The sequence below is a fragment of the Nicotiana tomentosiformis genome, chromosome 1 (assembly GCF_000390325.3).
Source record: "Nicotiana tomentosiformis chromosome 1, ASM39032v3, whole genome shotgun sequence".
NCBI lineage: Eukaryota > Viridiplantae > Streptophyta > Magnoliopsida > Solanales > Solanaceae > Nicotiana > Nicotiana tomentosiformis.
The window spans coordinates 124,339,321-124,345,779 of NC_090812.1; the positions used below are offsets into that span (position 1 = coordinate 124,339,321).

Consider the following 6,459-nt stretch of genomic DNA (forward strand, 5'->3'; position numbering starts at 1 on the left):
CTAGTTCATAGTTCAAGGCAGTAAGATTACTTCTCTATTATGATATCTTTGATTCCTTTGTGGTATTCTTAGAAGGCGATTAATTCTAGTTATTAATTGTTGTCTCAAGTTACTCGTAAAGCTGTCAAGATCCGAATCTATTGTTTTGATTTGCTTTTAAGTAAAGGCGTTTGATTTCTTCAATAAATCAAGACGTTGTTGCTTTGATCTTGTCAAGGCTATAGAACTTGTGTTCTTGGAAGTTCTTGGAATTCTTTCCTTGAATTTTTCCATATCCTTTATTTTCTGCCCTTTAGTTCTAATTGTTCAATTCCTTATTGTTATTGCTTCCGCATTTACTTTTCAAATTCTTACTCTAGTTTGGATTCCTGACCTTATCGTTATCAAGTGGTATCAGAGCGGTTCTATCAAGGTTTCGTTCTTGATAATTCTGGGGATTTCGTGAATACTAAGAGCGAAAAAAAACAAAAAAAAATGAAAATCAATTTTTTTTAAAAAATTGCTTGCTCTCCAGGAACTTTCTTTTGTATCTAATTTGTTTTCAAAAACTATCAAAGGAAACAAGAAGAGGGGATCCCAGATTTTAAAGATAAGACAAAAATTTAATTTTTCTTACTCTTTTTAATCTAAATATATAATCATTTCCTTTTTGTTCGTGTCTTATTTCAACCGAGCCTAATAGTTCTAGGATTTGGTTCTTCTTTTATTTGTTCCCCAAAAATCTATATTTTACTACTAAGAGCTTTATACGAGTTGGGTTTAACTATAAATCTACAAAGTATTTTGTTCAAAGGTTATTTCGAGAGAGAAAAAAAGGCAAAGTGTGTGTGAGAACAATTGAGGAAAAATTCAATTTGTCTGATACAGTTTAATTATTTAAGATGTCACACACAGGTAGTGATGATGAACGAAGGGTTCTTCAAGAAGACGAAATCAAAGCAAGAAATGATTTTACCTTGCAAGTTATGCATCAACAATTCGAAAGGTGGAATTTGCAACTCCAAGAGATAAGGGACATCATTGCTGAGCAAAATGACACAATAGCTGAACTTAGAAGAGAAAATAATGTTAGGCCCCAAACTAGGAGAAATGTACCCCTTCCTCTCATTGTAAATCAAGAAAACCCTATAGATGATTTTAATGATATTGATTTTGATAGGGTAGGAAGAGATAGGAGGGGACAAAGAGGTAGAGTAGAAGATGATAATATAAGCAGTATAAAGATGAAGATGCCATCTTTCAAGGGAACAAGGGATCCAGACTTGTACCTTGATTGGGAGAGAAAGGTTGAAGTCATCTTTGACTGTCACAACTACTCTGAGGGTAAGAAGGTTAAACTTGCTATTGTAGAGTTTTCTGACTATGCTGCTATTTGGTGGAAAAAGCTTACTAGGGACAGATTGCAAGAAGGACAAGCACCAATTGCTACTTGGGCTGGGATGAAAAGGGTGATGAGAAAGAGATTCATACCATCATACTTTCAAAGAGATCTACAACAACGCCTTCAAACATTGAAGCAAGGGTCCATGCCTGTGGATGAGTACTTTAAGGCTATAGATATGACTATGATCCAAGCTAATTGTATGGAGGAAGAAGAGGCTACAATGGCTAGGTTTTTAAATGGTTTAAATAAGGAAATAGCCGATGTAGTAGAATTACAACAATATGTAACAATAGATGAGTTAGTTGATTTGTCTGTAAAGGTAGAAAATTAAAATAAAAGAAAGCAAACTAGCTCATGGAAAGGTCGGTCAAACACCATCTGCAAGAAGCCATGGTCGAATCAAGAGATGAAGAGTTCTTCTAGACCTCAAGAAGACAAGGATAAAGGTAAATTTGAGAACAAAGAGGGAGGTAAAACCTTTAACCCTAAACCTTTTACACCTTCTAGTTCTATTCAGTGTCATAAATGTAAAGGAAGGGGACATATGATGCATGAATGTCCAAGTAGAAGAAACATCATTCTTAGAGAAGATGGAGGATATGAGAGTGAAAAACGTGAGGGAGAAGAAGAGGGAGATGTGAGTAATGATGATGATATAGAACTACCTAATGATGGCATGATTGGGGTAGTTAGGAGAATTATGACTATCAATTTGGGAAGCAATAGTGAAGAACAAAGGGAGAATATATTCCATACTAGGTGTAGGATAAAGGGGAAAACTTGTTCTATGATCATTGATAGTGGTAGTTGTGCTAATGTGGTGAGTTCATACTTTGTGAAAAAATTGGGACTTGCATGCATGAAACACCCTACTCCCTATAGACTCCAACGGTTAAATGATAGTGGTGAACTAAAGGTAAACAAACAATACATGATTTCATTCAATATTGGTAGATATGAGGATGATATTCTTTGTGACATAGTCCCTATGCAAGCTTGTCATATCTTACTGGGTCATCCTTGGCAGTATGATAGGAATGTTTTTCATGATGAAAGGAAGAATAGATATTCTCTTGAGCTAAATGGCAGGAAATTTACTCTTGCACCTTTATCTCCTTCTCAAGTATTTGAAGATCAAAAGAGATTAAGGGAAACAATGGGAAAACCAAGGGGAGGGATAAAAAGTGAGCTTGAGAAAAAAGAAAAGAAAGGAGGCCAAGAGTTAGAAAAGAAGAGAGATGGCCGAGAGAAAGAGAGAGAGGGCAACAATTTGAGAGAAGAGATAAAAAGGGGCTTGAATGAAAAAATAGAAAGTCTTGGTGAGAGTAAAGAGGCTAAGAAAATAAAAAAAAGAGAGTTTTTATATAAAAGCCAAAGAGTGTTTAAATGGAAGAAAAGAGGGGTTGCCCATAATACTACTTACTTACAAAGAAGTTTTGATTAATTCTGAGTTACTAGCTTCTTCTTTGCCAAGTAGTATTTCTTCTCTTTTGCAGGATTTTGAAGATGTCTTTCCTGAAGATAATCCTAATGGATTGCCACCTTTACGTGGTATTGAGCCTCAAATTGATTTTGTGCCTGGATCACAAATCCCAAATAGGCCTGCTTATAGGAGTAATCCAGAAGAGACAAGAGCTTCAAAGGCAAGTTGAGGAGCTGCTTGAGAAAGGCTTTGTGAGAGAGAGCATGAGCCCTTGCTCTGTTCCCGTCCTATTGGTACCCAAAAAGGATGAAACTTGAAGGATGTGTGTGGATTGTAGAGCAATCAACAAGATAACGGTAAAGTATCGCCATCCTATTCCTCGTATTGATGACATGTTGGATCAATTACATGGATCCAAAATCTTTTCTAAAATTGATCTAAAAAGTGGTTACCATCAGATTTGAATGAATCCTGGAGATGAATGGAAAACTGCTTTTAAGACCAAATATGGGCTTTATGAGTGGTTAGTTATGCCTTTTGGCTTGACTAATGCACCTAGCACTTTCATGAGATTAATGAATCATATCTTTAAGGATTTTCATGGAAAATTTGTTGTGGTGTACTTTGATGATATCTTGATCTTTTCTAACACTTTAGAAGAGCATGTAGAACACCTAAAATAAGTTTTTGAAGTTCTTAGAAAGTAACTTTTATTTGCTAATCTTAAAAAGTGTACTTTTTGTGTGGATCGTGTGATTTTTTTAGGTTTTGTGGTTAGTTCTAAAGGTGTTGAGGTTGATGAAGAGATTATTAAAGCAATAAAAGAATGGCCAAAGCCTAAGAGTGTAACTGAAGTTAGGAGTTTTCATGGACTTGCTAGTTTTTATAGGAGGTTTGTGAGAGACTTTAATACCATTGCTTCTCTTTTAACTGAAGTTATTAACAAGGATAAGATTTTTACATGGGGAAAAGAACAAGATGCTGCTTTTAACTTGTTGAAAGAAAAGTTATGTTTTGCTCTATTGTTACAATTGCCTGATTTTTCTAAATCTTTTGAAATTGAATGTGATGCTTCTGGCAAAGGAATAGGTGTTGTTTTGATGCAAGATTCTAAACCTATTGCCTACTTTAGTGAGAAGTTGAGTGGAGCCACATTGAACTATTCCACCTATGACAAAGAGCTATATGCTTTGGTAAGGGCTTTAGCCACATGGCAACATTACTTGTGGCCAAGAGAGTTTGTCATTTAAACTGACCATGAATCCTTAAAATACTTGAAGAGTCAAGGTAAGCTTAGTAGAAGGCATGCTAAGTGGGTTGAATTCATTGAAACTTTTCCTTATATAATTTATTATAAACAAGGGAAAGAGAATGTTGTTGCGGATGCACTTTCAAGAAGGTATGTCTTAGTTTCTACCCTGACTTCTAAATTGATGGGTTTTGATCAAATCAAGGGACTTTATGCTAATGATGTTGATTTTGGCAAGATTTTTGCAGATTGTAAGTTGGGTCCTTTTGAGAGGTTTAACCTCCAAGATGGGTTTCTCTTTAAGGAAAATAAGTTGTAGGTCCCTAATTGCTCTTTACGTGAAATATTTGTAAGGGAGGCATATTGTGGAAGGCTTATGGGTCACTTTGGAGTCCCAAAGACACTAGACATACTTGCTGAAAATTTCTTTTAGCCTGGAATGAGAAAAGATGTTGAAAGAATATGTGCACGGTGTTTGGAATGTAAACAAGCTAAATCTAAAGTATTACCACATGGTCTTTACACGCCATTACCTGTTCCTACTTCACCTTGGATTGATATCTTTATGGATTTTGTGTTAGGTTTACCTAGAACAAGGTATGGTAAGGATAATATATATGTTGTGGTAGATAGGTTCTCCAAAATGGCTCATTTTATTCCTTGTTTAAAGACTAATGATGCTTCACATGTTGCTGATCTTTTTATAAAAGAAGTTGTCAAATTGCATGGTATACCTAGAACTATTGTTAGTGATAGGGATGCTAAGTTTTTGAGCCATTTTTGGCATGTATTTTGGGGGAAGTTAGGCACTAAATTATTGTTTTTTACTTCTTGTCACCCACAAACTGATGGAAAAACTGAAGTATTTAATAGAACCTTAGAATATATGTTGAGGGATGTTTTGAAAGGTAAATTAACTTCTTGGGAAGCTCACTTACCTATGATTGAATTTGCTTACAATAGAACAATCCATTCTTCTACAGGTATGTCACCTTTTGAGGTTGTTTATGGTTTAATCCCTTTACTCCCCTTGATTTATTACCATTACCTACTAATGATATTGTTAATCTTGATGGTAGGACAAAGGCTGAGATGATGAAAAAAATTCATGAACAAACAAGGCTTGCAATTGAGAAGAAAAATGAGCAAACTGCCTTGAGAAAAAATAAGGGTAGAAAACAAGTTATATTTAAACCTGGAGATTTAGTTTGGGTCCACTTTAGAAAGGAGAGATTTCCCTCCAAAAGGAAGTCAAAGTTGCATCCTAGAGGAGATGACCCATTTCAAGTCCTTGAAAGGATTGGAGACAATGCTTACAAGCTGGACCTATCTGGTGAGTTCCAAGTAAGTGCTACATTCAATGTTGCTGACTTGTCTTTGTTTGATGTAGGATCGAATTCCGGGACGAATTCTTTTCAAGAAGAGGGGAATGATAGCATCAAGGGCAAGGATAGAGTTTTGGAAGCTCCAAGTCCATTTACAAGATCTCAAGCTAAAAAGTTGCACTCTAAGGCTGCTGGACTTCAATGGAAAATAAAGAAGCTTTTAATTATAGAGGAAGAGCTCAAGCCCAAAGTAGATGAATTATCCAAGTTTTATAATTATTTGGTGATCCAAATTGAAGTCCAAGAGGAGGAAGATTGGGCCACCAAATCAGCCCTTGAAGTCCACCAAAGGGGCTCAAAATGAGCTTAAAAGAGGTCCAAAGGGGGTGTTTCAAAAGGAGCCCAATTGGAGTCCAAATCAATGGCCCAAACTAGTAGTTTTAAGGTCCAAATCTGTCCCAAAGGGATTTGGCCGCCCCTCTCTCCACCTAATTGTAATGACTTTTTCTACTCCTTAGCAACCACCCTACCTAGTTGTAATGACTTTTTATGTCTTAGCAACCACCCTACCTAATTTTAAGGACTTTTTGTGCCTTAGTACTCCTATAAATAAGGAGTTCTTCTCATTCATTGAGACACTTCATTATTGATTAAGTATATCATACTTTGAGAGTTCTTTTGAACCTTTGTTACTTGTGCTTTGAGATTTATCTTTCAACCTTTACTAGTTCATAGTTCAAGGAATGTAAGATTACTTCTCTATTGTGATATCTTTGATTCCTTTGTGGTATTCTTAGAAGGCGATTAATACTAGTTATTAATTGTTGTCTCAAGTTACTCGTAAAGCTGTCAAGATCCGAATCTATTATTTTGATTTGCTTTTAAGTAAAGGCATTTGATTTCTTCAATAAATCAAGACGTTGTTGCTTTGATCTTGTCAAGGCTATAGAACTTGCGTTCTTGAAAATTCTTGGAATTCTTTCCTTGAATTTTTCCATATCCTTTATTTTCTGCCCTTTAGTTCTAGTTGTTCAATTCCTTATTGTTATTGCTTCCGCATTTACTTTTCAAATTCATA

General features: G+C 35.5%; 1 pseudogene; it reads left to right on the top strand.

Moving 5' to 3' along the window:
- Positions 1–881: 881 nt before the first annotated feature.
- Positions 882–5,445, top strand: LOC138909140 (uncharacterized; annotated as a pseudogene).
- Positions 5,446–6,459: the final 1,014 nt, after the last annotated feature.